Source organism: Chanodichthys erythropterus, chromosome 14, assembly GCF_024489055.1.
Source record: "Chanodichthys erythropterus isolate Z2021 chromosome 14, ASM2448905v1, whole genome shotgun sequence".
Classification (NCBI taxonomy): Eukaryota; Metazoa; Chordata; class Actinopteri; order Cypriniformes; family Xenocyprididae; genus Chanodichthys; species Chanodichthys erythropterus.
This window is the reverse complement of record NC_090234.1, coordinates 27,832,002-27,844,421: the sequence shown is the minus strand read 5'-3', so window position 1 is coordinate 27,844,421 and position 12,420 is coordinate 27,832,002. Positions and strand designations below refer to the sequence as shown.

Here is a 12,420-nt window from a genome sequence, read left to right as displayed (position 1 = left end):
ATCTGCACAAAGGAGATGTCGGACAGCTGCTTGAAGATCTCACCTTTGGAGAAGACCGATGTATTACTACTAAAGATTACCCCAGAATGAACAGAATTGCTAGACCACCCTAACACTTAATAATAAATGCTGACCAATACTTAATCATATTAATTTTTTACAGAAAATAATGTATTATTAAAACAAGCAAATTGTAATGTTTTGTCATATGACATAGCTATGCATGAATAAACACTAGACAAATACAACCAAGGTGAACACATCTCAATTTACAGTCAAGCAATGAATTAATGCATGAATAAAATAAATATATTTTATTTACAGACAATAGGAAACATAAATTAGTTATAGAATGAATAAAAGTAATCATCACAATAAATAAATACATATACAAGTCAACAACACATGAATCAAAGCTTTATTCAAACTTGTTCTTACAATCGCATATTTCAGCATATCTGCCATCTCACACAGATGTGCCAATTCTGCACCTTCACCTGTCTTTGCCATCTATAATGTCCCTCACTGCTGCTCCTCTCAATGGGGACATCTTTGATCCGGAGGATGAGGAAGATGATGATGGACCCCTGAACCCCACAACCTTGAAGCAGGAGTGGGAGAAGATGTGTGGGACAATCTGACTGCTGATGTGTCTGCTCCAAACATTCATGTGCTCTCCATGAACAAGACTACATGTAAAACATTTAAACTGATTGAAACGTTTAATAATTCATGTCAGAATTCTGTTTCCTGACATATTTCATTCAATATTTTTACAATTACGTGCTATTTTTTTGTTTCAGCTTTATTATTTTAGTGGTGTAGTGGGCTAAATCTCCGGGTTCGATCTCCGCAGCTGTCACCATCCTTAATCAAGACACTTTACTCCAGGTTACTCCATGGGGATCATCCCTGTAATAAGAGCACTGTATGTCACTTTTGATAAAAGCATCTGCCAAAAGCAAACATGTAAATAAATGTAAATGTGATTTTTGTAAATCCTTTTTTGTTTGTGTCTTGGGCACAAACACTCAATAAAGCTGATTATTTCTTAAAGTTTACTTTTTCAAGGTACTACCATAATATAAATGCATACATACAGTTTCTATTTGGGGGCTTAAAGGGTTAGTTCACCCAAACATATAAATTCAGTCATTATTCAGGTTTTTTTCCCCCCACAAATGCTGCCATCACCTTGCCTTGCAGGCAAACATACCGACATCAAGAATCAGAAGTGCTGTAGTAACTCTGTTTGAAATTGCAGTAATTAAAATAAACTACAAGTTAATATTTAAATAGATTTGTATTAATTTATGTAGTGTACTCACTCAAAGCCATTGACGCCATCATTCCTTCATCAGCCTCTCTCCACTGGATAAACACACGTGTGATCATCTGTCCCTGTAACATCCAGACAAGATTCATGTTTCCTCTGAGATTTATGTGCTACATTTACATGTTTATGATGTGTTAACTCACTTCTTATCCAACTGTATATAATTTACCAACAGTACTAACGGACAAATAAAATAGATAACTTCGATCTAGTTACTTGTACATTTGTTTATTTACATTCATTCCTGTACATTTACTTCCATTCATGTAAAGTGTTGGGAACAGACAGTGAATTCTACATAATAGCACACATCACTCAAGATGTATATTTCATATTGTGATGTACTCATTACCTGCAATAGGCTACTTATTGAATATTTTCCTGTCAGATGTTAAATAAACATTTAGTAATCAACTTTATGATGTATATGGTTTGGAATTAATGTAAATCCACTTTGGAGACGAACGTGTGTTTATTGAAGCTCCCCTCTTAGCTGTACACAATAAAACGTGTTTTTACTGCAAAATCACAACTATACTACACTGACTAGCGTCTTTACACCTCTACAGTAGTTCAACAAATGCGATTTTAACACAAGTAACCAAGTTTTTGGTTTTTAATACTCACATTTGAAAACATCCATGCCGCTTTTCTCCTCCGTGTTCGAGTGTGACGTATCCTCTCCCGTGGCCTCCTGGGATAGAAGAGTGTCCATCGGATGAACACTTCAGAATCTGGGCGGGAGGAGTAGGCCATCCGGGAACTTCTCGACTACTCATTTATGATTAATGAGGATTTCGGACATACTACTCCTTTCACGTACTGTTTTCCCCCTACTATATAGTAGATAAGTAGGCATATTCGGACGCACTTTAAGTAAACGCACGTCCGAATCTCGCGAGAATTAGACATCACCCAGGTAGTTCTCGCCTACTCTTTTATGAATACTTCGGATTCGGACATACTTTTTCGCTCGCCTACTGCTTTTCCCCTACTATATAGTAGAGAAGTATGCGGTTTCGGATGCAGCCCTGGTAGATTGAAAAGTTAGTATCTTTCTGCTCCATTTCCAAGCCCCTTCCTTCCATGCCTGGGGGAGCCAGCTATACCATTTAAAACATGGGAAAAAATGTTTCACAAATAGTAATGTTTCACTACTAGTAATCAATGCAGCTGGGGAGGAGTGGCCCCAAGCGAGAAAAAGAGCTCTTCTACTTCATTGTCTTGGAACTGGGGGGCAACGAATTTTCTACACACTTCCCGATACAGGTGACACACTTGACTCGGCAATTGCTGATTTGCAGACATACTTTAACCCCAAAATCAATGTAGTTGTGGATTATAAGATAATAAAACGTTTGCATTCCGCAAAAGTACTCAAGCTCCCAGTGAATCAGTACTACATTACGTTGCAGCTTTAAGAGACTTAGTTTCCAAATGTGAGTTTAGTGCGAATACAGATGACATGATCAGAGATCAGCTAATTGAACATGTTGCAAGTCACCGCATACGCAAAAGACTGCTGCTCGAAACGGAACTGACTTTGTCAAAGGCAATTACAAATGCTCCTCAGATTGAGGCTGCAAGTGAACAGGCAAAGAGTATTGCAGGGGACCAGACCCTACCTGTGCAAGGCGTACAGTCACGGTCACATGATGCTTCAGGTCGGAGGCGTCATAAAACATCATGCGAGCCCTCCTATCCTTCTTCATCTGGACCTGTACCACTTACATCGTCATCCCGCACATGCTACTGCTGTGGGTCTAAAAAACATTTGGCAAACACTCTAAACTGTCCCGCTGCCCGTGCAAAATGTAAGAAGTGCCAGAAAACTGGACATTTTGCCCGAGTGTGTCGATCGGCTGACACACGTACAGTGCACGAAATTGAACTATCTGACTACACTGTTCTTTACATGCATGACCAAGCGACTACAAATAAGCTTGTTTGTCCTGTCACTATAAAGGCTTCCGCTGCTACCCTAGAAGCTGAGTTGATGGTGGATACTGGCTCACCCGTCTCCATTTTACCAAAGTCCATATACGATGCCAACTTTAGTTCTGTGCCTCTTCAGCCACCTAATGCTCACCTGGTCACATACTCACGTGCACCAATCTGTGTATTGGGTTGCTTGCCTGTCATTGTGTCTATAGATTTGGTCACATGTTCCGCGAAATTCTTCATAGTTGATTCTGGACTTGCATTGCTGGGCATGGATCTAATAAAAGGGTTATGCTTGTGCTTCGAGGGCCAACGCTTGCTTCCCCCTCTTTCTCTTCCTGGATCTCAGGCCCCTATTGTGCCTGTAATGTGCCTTTCAAATCCACCCGCACCTCCGAGTACACTGGGATGCGCAAAAGGCTTTGTTCACAAAGTGAAGCTTTCGGAGAATGTTGCTCCATCAAAAACTGCGCCGCTTACCGCTGTCTGTGTGCTCTGCTGTTTCCAAGGAATTGGATCACCTTCTCAAAGAAGGAGTTATTGAAAAAATTGATGCGTCACACTGGGTTTCTCTGATCGTCGTCCCACAAAAGAAAACGGGTGGCATCCGCCCATGTGTCAATCTCAGAGAACCCAATAATGTCATTATAACAAAGGACAGTTATCCCTTGCCACCTATGGACGAGTTACTCTCATTACTTAGTGGGGCTACATTATTCTCAACTATTGACCTTCAAAGTGCATATCATCAGGTCATGTTACATCCTGACAGTAGAGACTTAACTGCTTTCATTACGCACAAGGGATTGTTCCATTTCTGCCGGGTTCTGTACGGGTTGGCTGCGGCGCCATCGGCGTTCCAGAAGATGATGCGCATTATCTTACATGACTTACCGAACGTGGCAAATTACTTGGATGATATTATATGGGGACGCAATGCTGAGGAGCATGCAGGAGAACGCTCACTGAAAGCCGTTCTGCAATGTCTGCAAGATACAGGACTAAAAAATAATGCTGCAAAATGTCACTTCAGACAAACCAGCTTACAGTTCCTGGGTCGCACAGTTACAGCACAGGGTATCAAGCTTGACAAGCAACACCTAGCTGCAATTCTACAGGCCCCGGCGCCAACGGATGCTGTTAAGCTGCGCTCTTTCCTCGGCCTGCTGCCGTGGTACAGTACATTCATTCAGAATTTTGCTTCAGTGTATGGATGCAATCGAGAAATGGAGGACATACTTGTGGGATCAGTCATTCAAATTGTGTACAGACCATCAGGCATTAACCACTCTACTCATTACAAAAAGGAGGGGACCGTGCAGGAATGCGTATTGCGCGCTGGGCTGCGCACTTGCTGTGTTTCAATTACGAAGTTATCTACCGACCAGGTTGTCATAACCTCAATGCTGACTGTCTGTCACGTCTTCCTTTGCCTTCTGATTCTATGGAAAGTGAGGTGGACAATGAGCCTGAACAAGTAGCTTTGCTTACCTCTGCATGGACCGCGGTGGACCTCAATTTACAGCTGCGGAATTCTCTGCCTTTCTTGAAGCGAGGGACATTGCTCATGCGCGCACTCCGGTATACCATCCAGCTGCCAATGGAGCAATTGAGCGCTTCTATAGAGTGCTAAAGAGTTGCATTCAGACTGCAATAATTCAGTCAAAACCGTGGAAAATGACAGTCAAAGAATTTCTATAGAGCAACTCCTCATTCCACAACTGGCGTGACTCCTTTTGAATTGTTGCATGGAAAAAAAATGCGCACTCGCCTTGATGTCTTGCCCTCTCTACCTTTGGGAGCGCGTACTGATGTTGTACGTGAGCAAGTGCCGGCACAACAAGCTAAAATGAAGCAGTGGTTTGACATGAATCGCAAAGCACGTCATACTCTTCTAAAACAAGGAGACAAAGTCTGTGTTAAGCTTCCTTGGCACATACCAAAAGGACACCCAAGATAATCAGAGCCAAAAAAAATCTGAGATCAAGTGGGGAAGAATACTTTTATTCTTTCCGACGGTAAGAAATGGCATGCTTCAAAACTGCCGTTTTTTCCTATTGGATCGACCCGAGCTGATGTGGCTGATTGGCTTACGCAACCACCTAAGGAGCAGGTCCATGTACCCAGATCTGAGCCTGATGAGTGTGTTTTAACTCATCCTCAGCGTGTGAGATACTCTCCAAGGTGGCTGAAAGACTTTGTGCACTAAAAAAAAAAAAAAAAAAAAATTGTATTTGAAATCTGCTGTTGCATTAGATATTTCTTGAATCCCATATTTAGTAGTGCATTCAAAGTAAAGGAAGTTATTGCAAAGAAAAGAAACTGAGTTACAGATATGTGTTCTTATGGTAATTTTTTAGGTGAAAGTGTTCTTGAGTAAAAGGGGAATATGTTATGTTGTTTTGACACTAGGTGTCACTAAGGGGTTAGAAAAGGAAAAGAGGAACCAGTGAAGTAGTGCAGAGGTAGCACGAAGCATGAACACAAAGCATGACACAAAGCGCAAAGCATGTCATACTCTTCTAAAACAAGGAGATAAAGTGCGTGTTAAGCACTTTGTTATACGTGGCTATGCTGTTGCATGGAACTATTAAAAAAGTATCCTACTTCATCTTACTTTCCTGTTTCTAATTCATCTGTGCAAAACACATCAATGTTTTTAGTGCCACTCATGCAAGAAGCAGCATAATATAATTTTGCAGAAATGTCACAACAGGCGTGTGTGTGTGTGTGTGTGTGTGTGTGTGTGTACGTACATATATTTAAAGAGCACATGCATTTCTAATATTTATTAACTTGGGTAAAAAGTACAAAAGCATTACAAATTATCTTTATCAAGGTAATTTATCATTTATCAGAATCTTTAGGAGCGATTTGCATGTGATTAATCTTAGAATTAAATTGATCAAGTTCTCGAAAAAAGCAGTTATAAGTCACACTTGCACGGTCAAGTACAATATTTAATATTACATGTATCTCAAAGCACACTGCAGGAAGGCATCAAGATCAGGTCTCTTTATTGAATTCAGTCTGTCAGTCAGTCATTCAGTCAGGCAGGCAGACAAAGGAAGAGTTCTCGCAAAAATGAAAATTCTCAACATTTGCTCACTCTCAGATCTTTTTTTTAAACCTATATGGAATGCAGAAGGAGTTATATATAAAAGAATGTCAGAGCTGCTCTTTAATATATATTGAAAGTAAATGGTGACCACTACTGTCAAGTAAGATCTACAATGAAAAATGGCTCACAGTAAATTTTAGTACTCACACAAAGCTATCATATGGCTTCAGAAGACATGTGGAATACTTTGATATTGTGCTGTCACAGCAATTTATTTATTTATTTCTCCTTTTGGAGTTGAATAGCCCTCATTCACTTTCATTGTATGGAGGTGAACAGTAACATCTCCCTTTGTCTTTCATGCAAGAGACAACCACATGCAGGTTTGGAATGACATGAGGGAGAGTAAAATAACAGAATTTAAATTTTGATAAGAAGGATGACAATAAATAAAGAGACAATGATTCTAACATATGATTCTTGCCTAATTAGTAGAACTCAACGTCACATAACAACTGATTGTCAGTTAGTCAAGCAAAAAAGGGAAAAACAGTGTGGATAAGCACACAGATGAACAAACATGCCCTCCCGCGGAGAAAACAAGTTAACAACTGATTGAAGACTGAGCTGGTGACTAGTGAAAGACTTGGGAGATGCAGGAATTTGTGAGAAATTCATGGCAGCTTGCCGAAACAGCACCGAAATGTGGATGAAATGCACTCCATTTGATTTAAAGCCCTGTTTGAACATTAAAGGCTTGTGGTGAGAGTACAGGGAGTTGTTCTGAGTGCCTGAGCAAGAGTGAGCTTATGCCAGAGATTCATTAGAGATGCATGGTCTGGTGAAGAAAGAAAGACAGAGACAGACAGTACAAGTAATCTTGTGGTGTATATCTTTGAGTCAACATGCTTAATGTGTGTGTTGTCAGCATTAACTGAGGCACACCTCAAAATCCAGATAAACCTTCTAATATTATCACAACTATTATCTCCATCTAGTGCAGCATCCCACTGGGAACACCCCCAAAAGCAACACGTCTGCTGCATATCCATCAACATGACCTGTGAACAACATAGCAGCCGATAAAAGCCTTCATAGTTCCACTGGATGTTCTGCCACGTGTGTTGGAACTAGGACCGACTTAAAAACATCTATTTACACCTTTATTTCCACTCTGACTAAAGTGCACATGTGCTCAGACATACACAGATGATGTGTGTTGTTCACACTTCATGAATGAACTCCATGACATTATTCTGTAGTTTTCCCTCTACTACGAATCACTGAACCCTGTCAACACAACTCACTCCAGAGAAAGTGCAAAGAACAAGTGTGAAAAATTAAGGTAAAAAATAACCACACTTCTTAGCGGATAATCACAATAAAGAAAAATTGCATGTAAACGGGAGTGAAGAGTTTTGCAATTAAGTCCTTACTCTGATTATTGTGTGTGTATATATATATATATATATATATATATATATATATATATATATATATATATATATAAATGGGCTGTCAAAATAACGTGTTAATTTTGATGAATTAATCTAAGAAAAAATAACGCAGATTAAGCCATTCCTTATTGACCTTTGAACCTGGAGCCATTCTCGTGTGCGCGAGCTCTCTCGGTCTTCAAAGTAAGCACTGTCTTTGCACTCTCTCTACCTCACACATAATAATCTAAATCAACTGACACAATGCTAAAAGTTCGTAAAACTGAATCCATGTTTCACGAGGCGCATTCGGAGAATGTTTTTCCTGAATAACCGTTGGGTGTGAATAGTGCTCAAAAAAACGTCACCTCATCTTCTCTGACAGGCGCCCAGCATGTGCAGCTGACATAAACCACACTTTCAGTAAAAAGAAAATCCTATCCAGTGGTGAAGTGTTTTCTGTGTTGACAAATCTTTTGCGATGTCCTAATAAGAGTCACGATTCGCACGCAACTCAACGTCCGCTAATGTCCAAATCGTGACCTAATGACTCATTTGAACAGATTCGTTTTAATGAATCATCTGTCCACACGGTCTATGATGAATCATTTACTCGAACAACTCTGAAATGAGAATATAAGTGTGCTTACCCCATTTAGCAAGAGTGGATGGTAAAATTAGCCTTAATAATCCACAGTATTTTCAGGTTATTTAAATGACAATGTGTAGTAAATAAGGCCTACCTATAAAATCAGTTAGTTTAGACTGGAGTGAGGTGAAACCAGAACAAAGCAAGTTGTTGTTAGCTAGGTGCATTCAATTGGATATGGTAGAAAATCATATTATTATTAGTTAATATAACTTCTAAATGCTACTTTTTAATACTTCTTAGGTTTAGCAAAAAAGCATCTTCTCTTACAAAGCTATAAAATCACTTTTTTTTTTTTTTTGCAAAGAGGGCAAAAGAGAATTACAGTGAGAGTGACGGGTACTTTATTGTCAGGATTGGGCTCGCAGATCACATGGGTAGGGCACTTTTTACTGTTTGTGTGGATGACCATTTCTGTCACCACCGAAGACAATTTTTGACAGAGGAAAAACCCTGCATTGATTCTTTGAATTGAAAAATTAAATACTTTCACAGCAAAAATTATGTATGCGATTAATTTAGATTAATTAATCACAGAGTATGTAATTAATTTGATTAAAATTTTTAATCGATTGACAGCCCTAATATATATATATATATATATATATATATATATATATATATATATATATATATATATATATTATAATAAAAACATTATTGTTGCACATGTAAACATAGTAATGTTGTTTTATGCACATTTTCTTTTAAAAAAATGATCAAAAGTACAGTAAATAAATGTAAAATGTTACAAAAGACTTCTGGTTCAAACAAAACATTTTAATCATCAAATAATCCTGAGGAAAAAAATGCATGCATATATATATATATATATATATATATATATATATATATATATATATATATATATATATATATATATATATATATATATATATATAAAAAACTTACCAAACAAACAAAATTTTTAAACGATAGTGTAGGTAAGCAATTTAGAAGCCCAAACAGTTTTTTGTTGTGTTTTGTTTGTTTGTTTTTGTTTTTTTCCACATTATTTTGATGGTCCCTTTAACACATTTTGTTCACTATAACTTAAATAACGTTGCACCTTGTTACACCACGTTCTATTAAAAGAAGGGGCTGGCGTGAGTTTGGATAACAGGGAAACCGACTCCAGCCGACAGATCACCACAGACAGCAAACTAAGATCCACACAAAATTTATTAAGGTGGAATACAAAGAAATCAAATAAAAGGAGCCATGGCTTCAGGGTGCCCCAAGGCCAAAACAACAAAACAAAACAACTTACAAATAAAATAAAAATAAATAAAAAAAATAGAAATAACAGAAAAAAAAAATAACAATCAACTTCCTTAACTCTCTAGAAATAAACAAATCACAAACAGAGACAAAATAAATGGCAGGACACCCCTACGCACCTAAAGCATAAACAAAAACTTAATTGAAGCACTTTAAACAAAACAGGAACTGTGGTTCACGATCTGCCGACGGGAGAAGGAATCTGGAGCTCCTCACGCCAGCAGGCCAACGCCAGAATGAGCTCGCCATCTTCCGAGGGCGCCGCCCTTTTAAACGGAGCAGCCGCATGCTCAGCCAATGACTATCTGTCCACAGCAGCCAATCCCTGCACAGACAATTGAAAGGGAAAAAACAAAACCCCACACACAAAACAAGACAGATGCCGGATATCGTAACACACCTACATGTCTACTATATCTCATTAAAGTGTTAGTAGAGTATTAGTAGACTGGTAGGGTTATGGTTAGAATAAGTTGACATGTACGTGCAAAGTTACTTATAGCCATGAATGTATGTTGGGGGAGCATCAAAATAGTTAGATATTAAGCAGACAGTTTACTAATACTCTAATGACAGTTAGTTGACATGTAGCTGCAAAGTTAATTATACAGTAGTCACCAGAATGTTCAAAAGGGACTATCAAAATAAAGTGTTACCAAAACTCCTCAAAATAATTAGCAAAAATGCATAGTGTGGACTACTGTAGACATCACTTGTCACTGTGGAAAAAGAAAACATTACATAAAATATGATTTATTAAGACATATCTGGTACTGTATTAATTCCAGCAGCCAAGTTTATGTTAGCACATAGAGACAGAGCGACACGCGTCATAATCTGAAAACCACGCCCACTGGGGGGAAAAACAATCCAACAGTCCCCACTGACTTTATATAGCGTGAGGCTGCCTCTTTGTCATTTCTGGCTTATAACAAAAAACCGAACAATGTCTAAAAGCTGCTATTTGACATGGCAAACAAGCTAAAAAACCCAGAACTAAGTTTTCATAAGCTGTCGACCCCCCAAAAAACGATTGTTTAAGGACACAAAAGTGGAAACAGGCAGTGAGAGAGAGCGCAACGGGTCATACTGCTATAAGAACTACATTGGAGGGGAACGTATTCGGCGACTGTTCTGTCTCACTGCCTGTATCCACTTTTGTGTCCTTAAACATTTGTTTTTTGGGGTCGACAGCTTATAAAAACTTAGTTCTGGGTTTTTTAGCTTTACACATTGTCATATAGCAGCTTTTAGACATTGTTCGTTTTTTTGTTATAAGCCAGAAATTACCAGGAGGCAGCCTCACGCTACACAAAGTCGATGGAGGCAGCTGGATTGTTTTCCCCTGGATTGTTTTCCCCGTGGCCTAAATACACTCTGTCTCTAGTGTAAGCAGTGCCGATTACCTCACGTAGACTCACTGAAAATGTCAGAAACTGTTCAACCTTTTATGTTCAAACCGAAGTCGGACAATGATGGAGAGACTCAAGAAGAAGTGACAACATGTAGAATGCAACAGGATGTTTCTAAATGGTTAGTTGCTTAATTTATGTATCTGATGTGGGATATCTTAAAGTCATTGATTAGCATATTCTGTCATGATAATCTATAAATCGCTCATGTGGGAACTGTTGTAAGATGTCTACAGAGCCAGAGAATATATGCTGCATGAGGATAGAACAGGTATAGTTTAATTACGGTTATAACTTATGTTGGCATCTTGCTTTTATGACATGCTATTGCATTTGTGTTATGTACTGTATTGCAATAACATGGCCTCACCCCTTTGTTGCGTGTTCCTGGGGCAGGGTTTATGTACATTTTAGGTTTAGTGATGTCACCGACCTGGAAAGAAGCTCATTGTAGTCCCTACATTGTAGTTTGTTGTAGTCCTTCAACAGAGAATTCTTTAAAATAAAATATCTCACTTTGCTTTGAACTTTGAGCGTTGTAACTTTGCAGATGTTGTTTGTGCACTAAAAGAATCATTACACACTAACTAAAGTTAAAAAAGTGAAATCATAATGAACCACCCCTTTAAATGGTCTAATTGTGTATACTAGTGTGTCTAGAAAAGGTGTCATTCACCCATTGAATTCACTCTTGGCTGCTTTTCATCTCTAAAAAGCTTATGAGACCTGCAACACAGGCAGCATAAAAAATGCACTATACATGTGTGCTATATAGTCTTGGTTAAGACTTGCAGATAATGTCAGTTTAAAGTACCTTTTAAAGAGTTCTTGCACCATATATAAAAGATTCATATCTTGATGTTAAAAGAGGGTTAGACATGTTTCCATCTAACAGACTAGATCTCTCCGGCGCTCACACGACACACCATTCATCATTGTGGACAGCGGCAAAGCGAAAGCACATGGCCAATGAATTGAAGAAAGGAAACCATCCACTATCAGCTTATCAGGAACATGTAAAGAGAAAAATAAACACCCTTAAAATGTAAATTAGCACCAAACAGGCTAAACACTAATTCCCTCATCCTTGTTGCTACTATATTTAATAAACACCTCCTTCATGGTGCACAACTCAGCAATTCAGTGATTGTCCTGATTTCACCATCACACTGATGCAGAATTGCAGGCATTTGTTTCAATGAGGTCAATGCAAAGGAGAAATCTTAGTTTATGAAGGTGAGACTAGGCCTGTGTTATTACCTCATTTCTTACAGATGAAGCACAGCAGCTCTATTACGGCCTTT

General features: G+C 38.6%; 1 long non-coding RNA gene across 1 annotated transcript; it reads right to left on the bottom strand.

Annotated features, from left to right (window-relative positions):
- Positions 1–657: 657 nt before the first annotated feature.
- On the bottom strand, positions 658–1,990 carry LOC137035902 (uncharacterized). Its single transcript, XR_010897126.1, has 3 exons — positions 1,964–1,990; positions 1,329–1,401; positions 658–912 (listed from the first exon to the last, which is right to left on the bottom strand). It is a non-coding gene; the product is annotated as an uncharacterized lncRNA (long non-coding RNA).
- Positions 1,991–12,420: the final 10,430 nt, after the last annotated feature.